This window comes from Nicotiana sylvestris, chromosome 12, assembly GCF_000393655.2.
Source record: "Nicotiana sylvestris chromosome 12, ASM39365v2, whole genome shotgun sequence".
Classification (NCBI taxonomy): domain Eukaryota; kingdom Viridiplantae; phylum Streptophyta; class Magnoliopsida; order Solanales; family Solanaceae; genus Nicotiana; species Nicotiana sylvestris.
In genome coordinates, this window is record NC_091068.1 from 109,488,936 (window position 1) to 109,509,198 (window position 20,263).

Here is a 20,263-nt window from a genome sequence, read left to right on the forward strand (position 1 = left end):
TCGAAACTCAGAAATATTCACATCATTAGATTCCTTATCACCCCACGAGTTCATACATATCAAAAGTTCTCCAATCCGACCTCAAATGGTCCTTCAAATCCCAATTCAAAAGTTCAAAATCTCAAGCCCTAGTTCTTCCATTTTTAGCTTAAGTTCCAAGAATTTCTAGGTTAATTTCACAATAGAATCACGTTTTAGGTTCAAAAATCTTACCTCAAATCAATTCTCCTTGATTCCTTCTTTAATCACCCTCAAAAAGCTCTCAAAATGCTCAACTATGGAGGAAAAATGACTCAAAATCGCGGATGAAATAACTTATAAACTTTCTGCCCAGGTCTGACTTTCCTTCTACGCGAACGCGGTCAACCTCTCGCGTTCGCTTAGCACAAATTTACGTTGACCAACTTTTACCTTACACGAACGCGACACGCTAGTCGTGAAAGCAATGCCTCCTCCGCCTTGACCTTCGCGAACGCGAGACACCTGATGCGAACGAGAAGAGCAAATTCCACTGGACCCCAAATCTTTATACGCGAACGCGGACAGCCTCATGCGAACGCGAAGCACAAACTCCTAGCCTTCCGCGAACGCGAGGCACCTCTCGCGAACACGAAGGCTAAATTCTGTCTTTTCTCAAATTCTTCTACACGAACGTAAGGCACCGCTCGCGAACGCGAAGAGATAATTCTCTGCAACAGCTGGGCAGATTTTTCTGCAACTTTCAAACTCCAAAATGGTCTGATTTACCATCCGAAACTCACCCGAGGCCCCCCGGGACCTCAACCAAAAGCACCAACACATCCTAAAACCTCATTCAAACTTGTTCCAATCATCAAAACACCTCAAACAACACCAAATCCATCAATTCACATTAAATTCAAGCCTAAGTTTTCTAAAAACTTCTGAAATACGCTTTCGATCAAAAACACAGCCAAACCACGTCCGAATGACCTAAAATTTTGCACACATATTACAAATGACATAACGAAGCTACATCAACTCTCGGAATTTCATTCCGACCATCGGATATCTCACCCACCAACCGAAAATCGCCAAAATACTAACTTCGTCAATTCAAGCCTAATTCTACACCGGACCTCCAAAACCAATTCTGATCACACTCCTAAGTCATAAATCACCTCCCGAAGCTAACCGAACCATCGGAACTCACATCCGAGCCCTATGACACATAAGTCAACATCCAGTTGACTTTTCCAACTTAAACCTTCTTAAAAGAGACTAAGTGTCTCATTTCTTACCAAATCCTTTCCGAACTCAATCTAATCAACCCGATCACCTAAAACACGGATAACGAAGCATAAAGAAGCAGAAATGGGGGGAAACGGAGCTGTAACTCATGAGACGACTGACCGGATCGTCACATAATATGTGCATAATAAGTATATAATTTAGGTATATCGGCTAGTAATACTAGTTCTATATATTTCTTCTACTAATAGTTGTAGCCTTGTAGGTGCTACTAAACTTTGACGAATTCATTTTTTACATTTTATTTAAAAATTGGTATCTTTAGTTTCTCAAAGAGATACCTTTACACTCTTTATCAACAAAGCAAGAGACTAATAATCTACATTTTATTAATCTTTAAAATGATTCAACTTGACCTTGAAAATCAAAACAAAATATTATCAGTAAGCTATTTTGCTGCAGAACCTATTAGCAAAGAAGGAACCGTCGGTCTGATAAAATTTAATTTTTGATAGTTACTCCTATATGTTTGCCAATGAAACTTTTTGTACAGACAAATTAGGAACTATTTCAACTGTACAAGCTTCTTCCTTTGTGTAGTATCCATTTAAAACGAAGGGGATAACATTCTGGAAAGGACTCGGGGGAACCACAACAACCAAAAGGGACAGATTAAGGATGTTTTTATCCAGTAATTTTTTTAGTTTTTGAATGTCACAGTAAATTTCTCTTCTGTCAATAAATCAGAATATGTTAGTAATGTCATAGAAAATTAGAAAAATGAGAAAGATGTACCTTGAAGAGATTTTTTTTCTTTGAACTGTCACTGGAAATCTAATTTCTTTATTAGCAGAGTCTACGTGTATACTTTTTCTTCTTTTTCCATGTGTAGAAAAAATTATAAATGTGTTATAATTCTGGTTGATTTGGAGACAGAAGAGGTACAACAAGAACCGGCAAGATTTCTCAATCTTCATCAAAAGCAAAATTCCTGCTTAAAATAAATAAAAAGCAAAAAACAAAATTATTAACAACCCATTTATCATGGAAACAAAAAAAAAAAACCATTTTAACACCTACTTTCGCGCCTTTCCCGTCTTGTGGAATTTCTTAAATTTTCCAATATTCTATAGAAATTGTTAACACCAAACGGTCTGCTTTCATTTCGAAATAGTCGTAAAAGAAAACCTCTTAATCTCACAACAGTAATAAGACTGACTCAATTCCACCTCTTTAGAACGACACTCTTTCCATCCCACATCGACAATATAGAGCAAAAAGAAGTCCTTTATAAGCAAAGATAACGAAGATTTTGTTCACGACTTTACTTGAACAGGATCTGTTCTATAGGCTCGTACCACTGTATCCTTGAGTTCTAAGAAGACAGGAAACAAAGTCTGGTTGAAGCCGAGCTTAAGCCGTCCCGCACTGCTTCTATGGGGTGCTACATGACTTTGCATGAGCTAAACAATGGAAAATTTTATTTTGTGTCTCAAAATATTTATTATTTTGGATTAAATAAAGAAAAAAGATACTCAATAGTAGAATATTATAAAAATTACAATTTTAGATCTCTCGTATCACACAATTGACACAAAAGTATTTATTATTTTGGATTAAATAAAGAAAAAAGATACTCAACAGTAGAATATTATAAAAATTACAATTTCAGATCTCTCGTATCACACTATTGACACTAATTATGTTAGGCCTCCTTTTTGAAAAGTTTGAGTATACCTTCATATTTTTCTCCTTTAAGCCGTCCCGCAAATTTCACCATAGATGACTGCTTCCATGGGGTGCTACATGACTCTGCATAAGCTAAACAATGAAAAATTTTATTTTGTGTCTCATACAACCAATACTAGTTGTATGAGGTAACTTTTTTGTCTCACAAATTTGTGGACCCAGATTATTTTGGATAAAACTTTTCCTAAACAATCCACTTCACCTAATTGTAATTTGTAAATTCTGATTTGGATAAGACACCTTTATCAAAAGTATTTATTATTTTGGATTAAATAAAGAAAAAAGATACTCAACGGTAGAATATTATAAAAATTGCAATTTCAGATCTCTCTTGATCACACAATTGACACTAATTATGTTAGGCCTCCTTTTTGAAAAGTTTGAGTATACCTTCATATTTTTCTCCTTTAAGGTATCACTCATATAAAAACACATATAAAATAATTACGTATAGATATTTTTTTAAAAAAAAATAGTTACATTTTTACAAATTTCTCCTCTAATTATTGAAAATATTTCATCAAATTATTTCTTGGAAACTATGAAAAAAAATTAAAAATTGTGACTAGTTTATAGGTGAGTCAAGCATAATTCTAAAGTTTGGAAAATGTTAGCTAAGGAGGTTCTCTAGTTCATTCAAAATGGGAAATAGCTATTGTTTCCTATATTTAAAAGTTTAAGGGAATTAATTGAAATTTAATATTTTAATACGTGCTATTGGAAAGATAAAAAAACACTTGAGGCTAAGGAGATTAAGACAATTCATCAGCGTAAATACTTGTGAAAGCTTGAGTAATCTCGTGTCTTTCACCAGAACAATGCATAAAAAAAGCAAATGAAAGCTATTTTCATGTTTAGAAGGAATTGAATAAAAATTCAATAAATTATGATCTTGTAACAAATTTGAGTCTACTAGTTAATTAGGATATTATCTTTATGATGCTATTTGTATATTACTAATAGTTCCAATAAATAATTTTTACAATAAATAATTTACAATTCTTCTTGAAAAAATGACATTGTACAGTCGCTATAAAAATAATAGTCGGAAAAATTTAAAAAAAAATTGCATATTTTCTATATATATATACATTCTGTATATTATATACAATTTTTATGAACTTTTTTGGCTGCCAGATATAAATAGTTTCTGGCTAAAAGTGATAATACTCCATTTTCTTTCCCTGCTGAAAAAGAAAAAAAAAAAAGGAAAATTGGGACAGTAACTTCACTGTCTTAAAAGAAGAGAGGCCAAGATGTAACCAGACTAAAACGATAAAAGCTATACTAAAAGAAACAAAATCCTCCAATCTCTTGTGTGACCACTTAAATAAGTGACAAGAAGTGAGCAATGGTGCTGCATTATCACATAAAGCACAAGAACACTACTCTTTATAGATTGATGTTGAAAAGTTTTAGCGTCATTCTCTAGATATGGTGGTACCGCAACAAGCAATGCAGGCTTCTTCAGCTACTCTTATTACACCCAAATCCAGGGTTTGACAGCCAAAGAATCACCAACGGAGAGGGAGTAACAGAGGTTCCTCAAACAATCTCTAACACAAGTCTCTTTGAAAAGAAAAGGTCAGCTAATATCATCTTTGTATTTCTTTCCTTCCGATTGCAATTCTTAATACTTGTACACAGCTTGATTTTACTCTAAATAAATACCAAGGAAACTCAAGGGTACACAATAAAACCAGAAGCAAATTAGGTCTCCAACATCCTCTATAAGTTCGTTTTGTCTTGTGACCAATTTAAACTAAAGACCGGCTAAACATAATCCCCAACCTCGATAATACAGATGCTTAACCTCTCAACGCTGCTTCATGTTCCTGATGCTGACATTCTCTCTGTCATAGATGACGGAAGTAAGTTACCAGTTACCATGCAGTGTCACAAAACAAGAGGGAGAAAAAGACTATACTGAACGTACAATTGGTTACGGAAAAGTTGAGAAAAATTCAATTCCACTTCAAGTCCACTTTTAACAGGAAATAGAAACACCCCTACTGAATAGTGATGGCCTAAACACAGCAAGATCTCTGAGTAACCAATAACTATATAACCCGTTAAATTAAGCCACAACAATATGGCCAATGCTGGTGATAACTGTAAGTTTCATTTAAACAAGCATAACCACTACAAGTTTTATGTGTTTTATAATGTATTTCTCATCAGGTAAAATATCATGGCAGGAAGATGCACAGTCAAGAATGAAGTATAAAAGATGTAAATAAGCCATTGAGTGCTGAAAGAAAGAATAATTTTTCAAGTTTATACGGATACAAGGAAAAGAGGTGCCTTACTCTTCTTTCCCAATAAGGATGGAAGCATACAAAATCATAGACAGGAGTTATTGTTGAGACCAAAACAACGTTAATAGCCTGTTTGGCCAAGCTGCAAAAATCAGCTTATTTTGAGAAGTGCTTTTTTTCAAAAGTGTTTTTCTTAAAAGTACTTTTGGTGAGAAGCAGTAGTTTGTGTTTGGCTAATTAGTATGAAAAACACTGAGCAGCAATTAGTGTTTGGCCAAGCTTTAAAAAACTGTTTCTAAGTGTATTTTTCTCAAAAATGCTTCTCAAAAAAGTGTTTTTGGAGAGAAACTACTTTTTTCTGCTTCTGCTTCTCCTCAAAAGCATTTTTTTTCCTTCCAAAAGCTTGGCTAAACACCTCAATTTTTTTGGCAAAAAAAAAAATTACTTTCGGCCAAAAAGAAGTTTGGCCAAACAGGTTATAAGTCCGGTAAACAGTAGAAGTGCTCTCATAGGCCGACTTCTGTGAGGCATTGCTGATCGTATAATGACTTCAAACCCTGAAAAAGACAAGCTCATATTCAGAATGTCTACTAGTTTAAGCAAGCATACATCCAAATGCTCCAATTGAACTATATCCATGAACGGCAGATATAATCAAAACTTTTTGAAAAGGCTTCACCACTTCTGATAAAGGAATACTGCTCCTCTGCTATCCGTAAACAAGAAAACCCCGATATAATAGTGTGGCTAGTTGATATTCTTAGGACAAATATTTGCTCTAATTGAGGCAAAAACCTATTTCTTCGCCCGCAGGATAAGTGAGTATTCGAACATTTGAATACAAGGCTTTGACTTATGGTAATGTAACATATATTGACAGTGTTTTGGGATAGCAATACATTTGAGAAGAAATTACTTCTTACAAACACTTTTGGTTATATTGTAATACTTCTAGTTTCATGAGCTTTTCGCTCAGAAACATGTCCAATCATAGCTCTAAATACAGAACTTGGGCTTAAGACTTAGATGCCAGTTTCGAGCTCTTAGCTTGTTTTAACTATATCCTATTATAACTTAAATACTAAAATCGCGAATAAAAATAGTAATCGGATTCTTGATTAAGCTCATTCTATCAAAAATAAGTGAAGAGATTGGTACATAGAAGCTACTACAGATACAACAACAACTACAACAAAAAACCCAGTATTCCCACGGGTAGGGTTTGGGGAGGATAGTGTGTACGCAAACCTTACTCTTACCTAGTGAAGGTAGAGAACTCTTACCTAGTGAAGGTAGAGATAGAAGCTACTACAGATGCCTACACAATAATTTTTTTTCTAAGGTGAGATAATATACATAATCTAAAGTCTAACATTCTAACCATAATACACAAATTCAAGGAGGAGAAGCCTCATATAGTCAGCAAAAAGCAAAGGACCTGAACTGCTGGTGCTGATTAATATGTTGTAATTTTCTCTATTTTTTTCTTTGTTCCTTATACTTCACTTAAAAAAGTGTTGTTTGAATCTCCAATATTCCATAGACTTAGTAATGGCAACTATTACTCAATGAAACAGTAGCCAAACTATCTAATTGATGTTAGTTAACTGGAGAACAATTACAAATTGGACAGTAACTTGCAACAGTCAATTGACTGAATTACAAATGAAAATGCAAAAGGAAAGTAGCTAAGATAGGTAGAGGAAGGAGATGAGGAAACAGAAGAAAGGGATGAGAAAACCAGAAATCACTCATAACATTTTTGCCTGCCTCGCAATGCCGCACTACTGTTGCTTTTATCTTTCTAACAAACTCTGTCATTTTACTTATGTGCCCCTCCTCCTTTCCAAACGTAATCCCCAAGTTTAACCGGAGGAATTACTGTTCTAAAACTCCTACGTGGCAGATCCATGTGATGGTCACTAGTGGCATCCTCCCTGTCATCTTTGTCAGCTGCCAACGTGTTTGTATTCACAACATTACTCTCTCCCTGAAAAACAACCTTGTCCTCAAGGTTTGGATCGAGCTGGGAAGAGTCATTGGCGAAATCAAACAGATTTAGCGGCATAATTTGTTGGTCTGGGCTTCCCACATATCGCTTGAGCATAGTAGAGACATGAAAAACAGGGTGAATCTTAGCCGCCTCTGGAAGCTCCAACTTATATGCCACTAAGCCGATCCTTTTGAGGACCTGGAAAGGACCAAAGTATCGTCTACCTAATTTGTGATCCTTTTGCAAACGAAGGGATACCTGCCTATAGGGTTTTAATTTGACGTAAACCCAATCCCCAATCTCAAAGGCAACCTCAGTCCTCGACTTGTCAGCTAGAGTTTTCATGCGTGTTTGCGCCTTGGCCAAGTTGTGCTTGAGCAACTGCAGCACTTCATCCCGTTGTAGCAAATAAGTCTCCACCAACCCGCTAGCAGTGCTGCCTAGTATATAACGGGCAATAGTCGGGGGTTCACGACCATACAAGGCATGGAACGGAGTCATCCCTGCTGATGTTTGGTAGGCTGTGTTGTACCAATATTCAGCCCACGGCAGCATAGCTACCCATTGCGAAGGAACAACAGCAACATAGCAGCGGAGGTACTGCTCGACACATTTGTTTAGAGCTTCAGACTGCCCATCCGATTGGGGATGATAGGCAGTACTCATAGCCAAAGTAGATCCCTGTAAGCGATTGAGCTCTTGCCAAAAAGAGTGTAAGAACCTAGGGTCTCGGTCAGTTACAATAGTTCTTGGTGGACCGTGAAGCTGAATTACACCCACGACAAAAGCTTCTGCAACCAATTGAGTAGAGAATGTAGATGGCAATGGAATAAAGTGCCCATATTTGGATAAACGATCAATTATTGTCATGATTGTAGTCTTCCCTTTCGAACTTGGAAGACAAGTGATAAAATCCATTGCAATATCCTCAAACACTTGGTCAGGAATAGGAAGGGGTTGTAACAACCCCGCTGAATGCAAATGAGTATCCTTCATCTGCTTACAAACTTGGCATGCAGCTACAAAGGATTTAACATCTCGTCGCATGTGGTTCCAAAAGAAATTGGAAGCTAAGTGGTGATAGGTTCGGGCTACCCCAGCATGGCCGCCAATGGATGAAGAGTGAAATCGAACATGAGCTTATGGCGGAGTGGTGAATCTGAAGGAACCACCAATCTTCCTTTGTAAAACAGATGACCTTATTTCCATTGATACTCGCAGAAGTTCACATCTTTTTGCTGTAAACGCTGCTGTATATCTAATAACTCAGGGTGGGACTGATTTAGAGCTTTCAATTCTTGTTCGATTGCGAAGGTGTTGACAGACAGAACCATTAAAGAAGCAGCAGGGGTACGAGACAGGGCATCAGCTACAATGTTTTGCTTGTCGGGCCGACACACGATGCGAAAATCATAGCCCACCAACTTTGTGAGCCATTTCTATTGTTCAGGTGTTTGAATGGTCTGATTTGTGAGATTCTTCAAGGACTGTTGATCCGTATAAATGGTAAATTTTCTCCACAACAAATACTGTCGCCATTTACTCACAGCTTGAGTAATGGAAAACATTTCTCTGTGATAAGTCGAGACATTTTGCATTCATGGACACAACTTCTGGCTGAAATAGGCTATAGGATGACCCTTTTGTGATAAGATAGCCCCAATGCCTTGCCCCGAAGAATCTGTCTCTATTGGAATTCCTGGTTGAAATTCGGCAAAGTCAAAACAGGTGTCGCAGCCAACTTAGACTTCAATGCATCGAAAGCTTCTTGTGCTGCCTCGCTCCATTTGAAAGAGTCTTTCCGCAATAGGTCTGAAAGTGGCCCGGCAATCGCGGCATAATGATGAATGTAACGCCGGTAATACCCGGCTAATCCCAAAAAACTACGGACATCTTTTACAGAGCGAGGGATAGGCCATTGCTGAATTGCAGCAATCTTGGCAGGATCAACAGACAACCCTTGAGCATAAATAACGTGCCCCAAATAATCCACCGACTGCTGACCAAATAGACACTTAGATCTTTTGGCGACCAACTGATACTTTCGAAGCAAGGACAGAACAAGTTCCAAATGCTCCAGATGTGCCTCCCAATCTGGACTATAGACCAATATATCATCGAAAAATACTAAGACAAAGCGCCGTAAACATGGTCTGAAAATGTCATTCATTAGCGCCTGGAATGTAGAGGGGGCGTTAGTAAGGCCAAAGGGCATGACGAGGAATTCGTAATGACCTTCATGAGTGTGAAATGCGGTCTTAGCCACATCTTCGGGCTTAACTCTTATCTGGTGATACCCAGAAAGAAGGTCCAGCTTGGAAAAAAATTGTGCCCCAAATAACTCATCAAACAATTCGTCTATGGTAGGGATTGGAAAGCGATCACGGATGGTCAGTGCATTCAATGCTCTATAGTCGACACAAAATCGCCATGTGCCATCCTTCTTACGGACCAGCAGCACTGGAGAAGAGAAAGGGCTAGCGCTTGCTCGAATCACACCTTCCTTGAGCATATCGGCAACTAGTTGTTCCATAATTTGCTTTTGAAAATAGGGGTACCTGTAGGGCTTCACATTAACAGGTTGCGCGCCCGGAATGAGATGTATAGCATGATCTTGGGCACGTGAGGGTGGTAAGCCCACTGTTTTTTGAAAAACATCCTCAAAAGAGTCCAAAAGGGACGCTAACTCTGCAGTGGGTGCCACCACGGATGCTACCTCCCCACAAAGCATTTCCAGATGAAAGAATGAAGCAATAGCGTCGGTGGCAGCCATCCTTCGCAAGCTATGTAACTGTATCGGTTGAATATCAATAGAGGGTTCCCCTTGCCACTTCACTCGACACCCATTCCAGTTGAACTCAAATTCCCTAGTGGCATAATTAGTAAGTACAGGACCTAATTTGGCGAGCCATGATACCCCTAATACCACATCAGACCCCTCGAATGGTAGGACATAAAAATCTTCTACCACCGTGCTCCCTTGAAGTAAAAGGGTGGTCTGCCTTGCCACTCCCTCACACCTAAGGCGATGGCCGCTACCCACCATAACAGCGACAGGGGAAATGGAGTCCACAAACAGTTGTAAGTACTTCGCGGCTCGCAGTTGGACGAAGTTGTGGGTACTTCCTCCATCCACTAAGACCTGAACAGAGGAGCCATTAATCTGCCCAGTGAATCGGAGTGTAGATGGGGAATGACCACCAGTTAAAGCGTGATACGAGATAGTAGAATGTTCCTGTATCTCCAAACATTGCAACTCCTCTGCCAATACTTCATCAGAGAGGAAGGGTTCCGGCATGGATAAAACCACCTCCGGCTCATTGGTGAGGAGCAATAATTGAGGAGGCGATTTACACTTATGACCTGCGGTATACTTTTCCTCACAATAATAACAAAGACCCCGCTCTCGACGGCTCTGAAGTTCAGCATGGGATAATCGTTTAATGGGTGGGCGGTTTTGCGGTGGTGAATTGGAAGGGCCGACAGAGGTGGAGGAAATATTATTTGGGACTGTATCAGGGTTGGGTAAAAGGGGCGGAGTTCTATTGGCAAATGCGGGGCGAGGTGGGCCTTTTTCAGCTAGGATACGTTTCTCGTGAATATGGGCTAAATGTACAGCATCCTCATATGTAGTGGGCCGATGGGCTAAAACAGAACTCTTAATATCAGTACGCAGCCCAGAAACAAAAAGACGTACCAAGAGCCGATCAGAGATGTCAGTAGTCTCGTTTGCTATCTTCTCAAAGCGGCTTTGTAACTCAGATACGGTGGTGATTTGCCGGAGCTTGGCCAACCGTCCTTCAGCAGATTCGAGCCCCTTAGGAAGGAAACGAATCCGTACCTTCTCTGCAAAATGCTCCCAACCCGCCAATTGCTTATTCCAGTACAACCATCGATACCATTCTAAGGCATCGCCGTCGAGGTAAAATGATGCAATAGTGAGCTTCTCATCATCCGCAATTTCATAATGAGCAAAGTAGCGCTCCGCTTGAAATAACCAAGCCTCTGGATTCTCGCCGCAAAATTGACCAAACTCCACCGAAGCCGGCTTGTGACGAAGAGTGGTTACCTCTTGTCCCCGACCTGCCAGAGCTCTGTTTCCGACAACCTCCAGGAGAATCCCACGAATCTCAGCGAGTTCTTTAGAAATGGAATCCTTCACTTCCTGAACCGAGTCGGCAATGAGAGCCTTGAGTTGTTGTTGGTCTTCCATCACAGACCTATAAAATGAAAGCACCAATGTAATGCCAACTATTACTCAATGAAACAGTAGCCAAACTATCTAATTGATGTTAGTTAACTGGAGAACAATTACAAATTGGACAGTAACTTGCAACAGTCAATTGACTGAATTACAAATGAAAATGCAAAAGGAAAGTAGCTAAGATAGGTAGAGGAAGGAGATGAGGAAACAGAAGAAAGGGATGAGAAAACCAGAAATCACTCATAACATTTTTGCCTGCCTCGCAATGCCGCACTACTGTTGCTTTTATCTTTCTAACAAACTCTGTCATTTTACTTACGTGTCCCTCCTCCTTTCCAAACGTAATCCCCAAGTTTAACCGGAGGAATTACTGTTCTAAAACTCCTAAGTGGCAGATCCATGTGATGGTCACTAGTGGCATCCTCCCTGTCATCTTTGTCAGCTGCCAACGTGTTTGTATTCACAACAGACTTAAGGTTTTTGAGATCTTACACTTCAGACTACTAGTGCAAAATAAACCTTCAAAAGGAGAAGTAGAAGGAATAAATCACAACTAAGGTACAAAAATGTTTATTAGCTGTGTGCAAGTGCAACTACATGATGCTTGAATCTGTAAATACTCCTGTTGAGGTACAGAGTAAGCCTTTAAATAATCCAGCTGTTGTATATTCCCAAATTTACTTGTTGCAGACCGAAAAAATAGTTAATTACAAAAAATAATAGTTATCATGTTCAATTAAATTAACTCAAAAATCCATCTGGACTTATTCAGATTTTAGGGGTACGTTAAATAAAATGATATTAAATACAAGAAACTGTCGAACTGAGATGAATGGAAAATGAAATCGGCTGTAATAAGAAAGATTTTGCTAATTGAGGACAAAAAGAAAAGGGGAACTTACACGTTAGCTTGCGACTTCGAAAGATGAAGAAGACCAGGTTCCAGCACAGTAGGAGAAGAGTGGTATCTGTTAAGAAGCGTCTTAAAAATGGCTACGCGTAGTATCTTGTAGAGTAGTATATTAAAATGAATTGAATCCGTTTTTATTTTAATTTCATCTTCAACTAACTTATTGAAATAAAACAATAAAGAAGGATATTGCAAAGAAATAGAGAGAATTCTTATATATTTGAGATGAATTACAATGGAATATGCCCTTCTATAAGAAAAGAGTGACTTAGTCACCAAGTAAAATTCCTAAAATCTCTCCAAAATATAGACATTCATCGTAAATAAAACTCTATTTATAACACTCTCCATTAAATGTCTATTCAACAGATAATGTGCCTCGATTAAAACCTTAACTAAAATAAAACTCAGTGGGAAAAAAATTCTAGTAAAGGAAAAAGAATACACATATCTAACAATACGCCTTTTAGTTCCCTCGTTAAAGACCTTGTAAGGAAAATCCAGCGGGACAAAACCTTGTAAGGAAAAAAGAGTACAATGTGTATTAACTCCCCTTGATGAGAGCATCAATTCATATCATTGAGTCTTCGCATCCCGATCTTGTACATTAGCTTCTTGAAGGTTGACGTCGGTAGAGATTTGGTGAACAAATCAACTATATTATCACTTAAACGAATCTGTTGCACATTGATAGCACCATTCTTTTGAAGATCATGCATAAAAAATAACTTTGGTGAAATGTGTTTTGTCCTATCTCCTTTTATGAATCCTCCCTTCAGTTGGGTTATGCATGTTGTATTGTCTTCATACAAAATCGTGGGTAGAGTGTCACATTTCAAACCACATTTGTCTCGAATAAGGTGTATTATAGACCTCAATCACATACATTCTCGACTTGTTTCATGAATAGCAATTATCTCAGCATGATTAGATGAAGTAGCCACGATTGATTGCTTAGTCGATCGCCAAGATATTGAGTACCTCCACATGTAAACACATAGCCTGTTTGAGATCGAGCCTTATGTGGGTCAGATAAATACCCAGCATCGGCATAACCAACAAGATCGAAACTGCAATTATTGCCATAAAATAAGCTCATATCGGTAGTCTCTTTTAGATACCATAATATGTGTTTGATTCCATTCTAATGTCTCCTTGTAGGAGCGGAGGTATATCTTGCTAAGACATTAACTGAAAAAGTTATATCAGGCCTTGTACTGTTAATAAGATACATTAGTGCACCAATTGCTTTCAGGACCAAGTAGCTCTTCATTCTTTTCTTAAGGTCGGAATGGATCCTTATTCACATCAAGTGATCGAACAACCATCGGAGTACTTAATGTATGTGCTACATCCATGTAAAACCGTTTCAATACCTTTTCTATGTAGGTAGATTGATGGACGAAAATTCTGTTTGCCAAATGTTCAATTTGCAAACTGAGGCATAATGTTGTCTTTCCGAGATCTTCCATCTCGAATTCCCTCTTTAAATAATCAATTGCCTTGGAGTTCTATAGGAGTTCCAATAAGGTTTATGTCATCAACATATACAGCAAGTACAACAAATTCTGATGTTGTTTTCTTTATAAAAATACATGGGCAAATGGTATCATTTATATAGCCTTCCTTTAATAAATACTCACTAAGACGATTGATTATACCACATTCGTCCTGATTGCTTTACACCATACAAAGATCTTTGCAATTTGATTGAAAATATTTGCCGGGACTTTGAATTATATGCATTAGGCATTTTAAATCCCTCGGGAATTTTCATGTATATCTCATTATCAAGTGAGCCATGAAGATAGGTGGTAACCACATCCATTAAATGCATGTCAAGCTTTTCATAGACAGCAAAACAAATGAGATAACGGAATATTATAGCATCCATAAAGGGTGAATATGTCTCTTTATAATCGACACCATGCCTTTGTGAAAATTCTTGTGCAACAAGGCGTGCCTTATATCTTTGTACCTCATTTTTCTTAAATGGGATATATTAGGTTCATGACCCAAAACTAATTGCAACGAAAAATATTTATGATAATTTGTCGGTCTAAGACGAATTAGGATTGTTGCATGCAAAATGACATGACCCCAAATATAAGTGGGTAACCTCGTTTTCATGAGTAACGGTCTTGCTATCAATTGCCAACGTTTAATTAAAGACTCTGCAAGACCATTTTGAGTGTGAACATGAGCTACAGGATGTTCCACTCTTATCCTAATTGATAAGCAATAATCATTAAATGCTTGGGATGAAAACTCAGCAGCATTATCAAGCCTAATAGACTAAATTAGATTATCGGGGAATTGTGCATGTAATCGAATTATTTGTGCCACTAATTTCGCAAATGCGAGGTTGCGAGATGAAAATAGACACACATGAGATCATCTAGATGATGCATCTATTAAAATCATAAAATATCTAAATGACCCACTAGGTGGGTGAATAAGTTCACAAATGTGATGACCCAAAAGGTCATCTCGTGTTTTAGAACCCAATCCGGGTTCCGTGACCTTCAGACCTTATTTTCTTTCTTCTTGATTTGCGTGCACAGTCCGGGCACTCTTACGGAAAGCCTTTATGTGAAAATTTGAGAAAAATGCTAATTTTGCCTTTAAAAATTAAATTAAGTTGACTTCGTTCAATATTTTGGGTAAACGAACATGGACCCATGATTTGAAGGTCCCACAGAGTCCGTAGAAAAATATGGGACTTGGGCGTATACCCGAAATTGAATTCCGAGGTCCCTAGCCCGAGAAATAAATTTTTGAGGAAAATTATTTAACTGAAAATATAAGAGTTTTTGGAAATTTAATGATGCTTGATTTCGATGGTATCGGGCCCGTATTTTAGTTCCGGAGCCTGGTACACGTTTAATACGGTATTTAAGTTATGTTTGTAAAATTTAGTAAGAAACGGAATTCATATGACGTGATTGGGACCCTCGGTTGTGAAAATAGTAACTTTAAGAGTTCTTGAGATTTTCATTGATTTTAATGCTAAATTTGTTGTTTAAAATGTTATTTCGGCAATTTGATCGCACGAATAAGTCCATATGATATTTTTAGACTTGTGTGCATATTTGGTTTGGAGCCCCGAGGGCTCGGGAGAGTTTCAGATAGGTTTCGAGATGTTTTGGACTTAGGAATTTCTGTTGTATTGCTGCTTTTGGTGTTCTAATGCTATGTGCTTCGCGAACGCGAAGTGCAAGCTGGCTTGGGGAAGGGTTTCTTCTACGCGAATGCGTGGCTTTGTTCGTGAATGCGGAGCACTGGGGGAGATTTCTTTTCGCGAACGCGACCGACCATATGCGAACGCGTAGTGTAATGGAGGGGCGCTGAGGGAGTCTCTGAGTTGCTCTTCGCGAACGCGATCCCAGGCCCGCAAACGTGATGGTCGGGGGGGACAGATGCGAACGCGAGCAGCTCATCGTGAACGCGAAGGCCCTTCTGGCCGCAAAACATCGCGAACGCGACAGACCCTTAGCGAACGCGAAGAAGGTCTGTCCAGTGTTTTAAAAACAGAACCAAAGATGGGATTAGACCAAAATTTTATATTTTCCTCCATAGAAAGTGACCTTGGGCGAATTTTGTAGAGACATTTCAACATCAAATCATAGGTTTGTATTCTTAAACCCATTTCTTTCATTTTCCATCAACACCCATTAGCATTTTAGGCCTAAATCTTGTTCTTTCATGGTAGAATTAGGGATTTTGGAAAAAATTGGAAATTTTGCAAATTTGGGAATTTAGACCTTGATTTGGGGTCGGATACTAGAACTAATTACATATTTGGGCTCGTGGGTAAATGGGTAATCGAGTTTTGGTCCGAACCTCGAGTTTTGACCAAGCGGGCCCGGGGTCAAATTTTGACTTTTTAGGGAAAATGATAGAAAACCTATAATTAACTCGTTTGAAATCGTTGGTATCGGGCCTATATTTTTGTTCCGGAGCCCAGTATAAGTTTGTTATGATATTTAAGTCCTATATGTTATGATATATATATATACATACATATATATGCGTATATAACGCCGTTTGAATCATATTTCAGCCACTATGGGCAACATCATCATCATATACCAGCTGATCAGGTGGTGGTGCGTATATAACGCCGTAACCTTTTCCCATATCCCATATACATATATTTACATATATACGCGTATATAACGTCATCTGGTCATGGGTCAATGCACATGTATGAAATGCATGAAAAATACATAATAAAATCTTTTGGAGCTTCATAAGACCATTTTGCCTTTGAATAATACCATAAAGTAAACTCTTTTCTATTTTCGTATTTTTTTGAGACCCATAAACAGATGATAAAATATTATGACACATGGAACTTCAAGAACATAGATATCTCTAATACTTCTATGAATAGAGTCATTTATGGAATTTGTGCATTTGTACGTTTCGTTTGTGTCGTATAGATCATGACAAAAGAAAGAAGGGATAGCCTTAACTTATCTTTGTTGGAATTCTTTAGTAACCACAACGACAACCCTTCCAACACATGTTAATCTACGAGAGAGGACAATAACACAACAACAATGGATTAGCGGCAAGCTTGTAGAAAGTCGTTGATGATGGAGTGTACTTTTGTTTCCCTCTTTTAAACTTCCTTCCCTTTTACATTACTACAAGCTAACTTTGATCCGCTAACAACCATAAGGAATCGGTAATAGAAATGTAAAATTGACGGGAGAATGAAGTAGAGAAATCTTAATCCTTTCTTACCTTGAATAGAAAATGTGTCTTCCCTTAATATCACGTTGTTCATCTTTCCATTGTACATTAATTTGCTGCTCCTTTAGCAAAAGATACTATAGTAGCTTAGCAATAAAGACCTTGTTCAACTTTCCTCCAAAATGAATTAATACATCCCACTTTTTCAAAAAAAATCATCCTTATTGTTGTTGTAGGTTTACAAACTCATAAGCCTTTCACTTTGTCAATTTAGAGAAGCCTTAATAGAATCTTTGAATCCAAAATAAGATAAGGTGCACATGGATAGTGCCACATCCTCCTTAAGTATAAGATTAGTTGGCAATTTGGTATCTTCATAATCCCACGTAGATTGTTGTCGCCCCTAATAATTATCAAAATCTTACTTAAATAATTATCCACAACCTTTAATTAATTTGGTTAATCTCTCACTAAATCAATAATTAATCAATTACCCACATAATCAAGAATTATCTCAAGTTACTCAAAATACTACTCACTTTTAACACACTTTATACACCTTACTATCATTGTCATGTGGTACCTCGTATGACACTAGTCCATAAATACCGGATTTTTTAGCTCGGACCGTATTTTACCCCAAAATGCCAAACTTTGACAAAAATTTATTTTCTTTGAATTGATTCCCCTTTCACCTTCACGAATTTACTCATTACTTGTGAAATAGCATAATCTCTATAATCTCCAAATAATCTTTTACTTGGACTGATGTCAATTACCTTACGACAAATTCAACGTACAATACTATACGGTGCAACATATAGTAACTTAATACTGAGAAGCGTAACATCATCGTAATGTAATACTGCAAGGCGTAACATCATCGTAATATTGTGGGATGTAACAGTGTGCTCGGATTTATTTGTGGAAAATTTGCCTCTAGATTTCTTAGGTTCTTATGTCCATTATGTGGAAAGTATCCTGTTATAATTGGGTTTAATAATTTCTTGAATTGCCTCTATATGCTTCATATGATGTTGTTAACTTTCCTCTAATTCCTACGTATTAAAGTGAACCTTAATTGTCTTAATTGAAGTGATTGCCTCCCTTATTATTTTGGATACTTCTTGATTGTGAGTTCTTCCATGACTTCGTGCAAATATGTTACATGTCCAATTGTTGTGGTTACCGGTGTAGTATCACGTGCTTATTATGTCTTGTTGTTTTGTTGAGGTTATCGTGCTTCTTGGTTTCTTTTCTGTGACCCTTATGATGTACTTGTTGATTCTCTTACCTGGATGTTATTGTTTACGATATTGTCGCTCTTGCCGGGATGTTGTTGTTTTACTCTTGTTCCTTTGCTGGGATTCTTTTATGCTTGATGTTGTATTGTATTTGGGGATCGGGGTTGCACATCGGAATGGTATTATATGAAATGGGATTGGGTTGCACGCCGTAACGGTATTACGTGAAATGGGATCAGGTTGCCCACCGTAATGGTATTATGTGAAATGGGATCGGGTTGCACACCGCAACGGTATTATATGAAATGGGATCGGGTTGCACGCCACAATGGTATTATGTGAAATGGGATCGGGTTGCACGCCGCAACGGTATTATGTGAAATGAGATCGGGTTGCACGCCGCAACGGTATTATATGATTTAGGATCGGGTTGAATGCCTCAACAAGAAAGAATAAAAGTGAATATTAATTCTTATAGTGATAACGAGAGTAAAAGCATGAAGGGTGATGTCGTGCACTTTCTGTTGATGTGTTTATTTGTTGTTATCAATTCAAGTACTTTAACTATTTAAATCCCTTTATTTTTGTGATCCTTTATGTTGGAACCTACAGTGTTTTCAATACCTCGCCGTATTTATATATATACATTCCAATACTTCAAACTTCAATAATTGTACATCTTTAATTCAATTATTTTCTCAATTATATCCCTTTAAACTGCCTGAGGTTGTATTTTACTAAAAAAAGAATTTCTACTAAGCTTTAAGTTATTAACTCCCATGTTAAAGGTAATAATCCATTCGATGTTGTATTTTAATTGAAAGGGGTACCTTCTTTACTCAAATAATTTCAAAAGAAACAACTTCATATTTTCTCGCTGGCTTTTCTAATTTTAGAAATTGTAATTTACTTATATTAGGTAAATGAGACTTCTTGAACATCTTGAGTGCATTTGTACGGACATTATGTATTGTATAACATGTGGATTTTGTTGATAAAAGTGAAATGGAAATTATGGGGGCACAAGATGCCATGTGTGTTGAAGGTTCGGAAGTTGGAATTATGATATGAGATACCGAGAATTGAGATGGTCGGGATTGTGTACTAGACATGATGTGATTGATTGAGTTGGTATTGCCTTCTTTATTTGAATACATTCTTACTTGTCTTTATTCCTGTTATGTCAGTGTTGATTTACTTGGTTATCTGATTTACTTCGTTATCTGACTTACTTGGTTATCTGATTTACCTGGTTATCTGATTTACTTGATTATCGTTCGTTACTACCCATGTTCTCCCTTTATTGTTCCTACTGTTTGTATTTTAATTTTTCTCCTCTGTTGATATTATCTCGTTATCTTTATCTCGATATTTCACTATCATATCTTGTTCATTTCATTTGACCAGTAGGTGTCTTGACTGTTCCTCGTCACTACCCTACCGAGGTTAGTCTTGATACTTATTGGGCACCGCCGTGGTGTGCTCATACTACACTTCTGTATATTTTTGTGTACAGATCCAGGTATTGATCGATAGTAGCTGTACAGATGGTCGCGGTGGAGACTCACGGTAACTTGTGGTTGCGTTCGCAGGCCTCGGAGTCACCTTCGTTTGTATTTACGTTCCATTGATTCCTTCTCGTTCTGGAACAGTGTTGTATTTATTTTATATAACTACTCTTAGAAAGGCTTATGACTTGTATCACCGGTTTTGGGAATTGTAAATTTGTTCAGAGTAATTTAATTTAAAGTTAGTAAATATCCATGTTATTACAGAGAATGTTAGGCTTGCCTAGTTTAGAGACTAAGTGCCATCACGACTCCTCTGGAGGGTTTTGGGTGGTGACAATTAATGCCATCATATATCATTCAGTGATGGTGATCCTCAAGAGGATGAAGATGCTAAAAATGCACCACCTGAGTTTGACAAGGGGTGAAGACAACGGTTTATGTGCTAAAAGAAGTCAATCTTTGAATGGTTGAAGATCCAAGGCGC

At 37.7% G+C, this 20,263-nt stretch overlaps 1 long non-coding RNA gene and 1 pseudogene across 1 annotated transcript; both read left to right on the forward strand.

Moving 5' to 3' along the window:
• The first annotated feature begins 2,527 nt into the window (after positions 1-2,527).
• Positions 2,528-2,623, forward strand: LOC138884482 (small nucleolar RNA U3; annotated as a pseudogene).
• A 1,523-nt stretch (positions 2,624-4,146) lies between these two features.
• Positions 4,147-20,026, forward strand: LOC138884095 (uncharacterized). The gene is made up of 2 exons (XR_011404199.1): positions 4,147-4,542; positions 19,785-20,026. It is a non-coding gene; the product is annotated as an uncharacterized lncRNA (long non-coding RNA).
• The last annotated feature ends 237 nt before the right edge of the window (positions 20,027-20,263 follow it).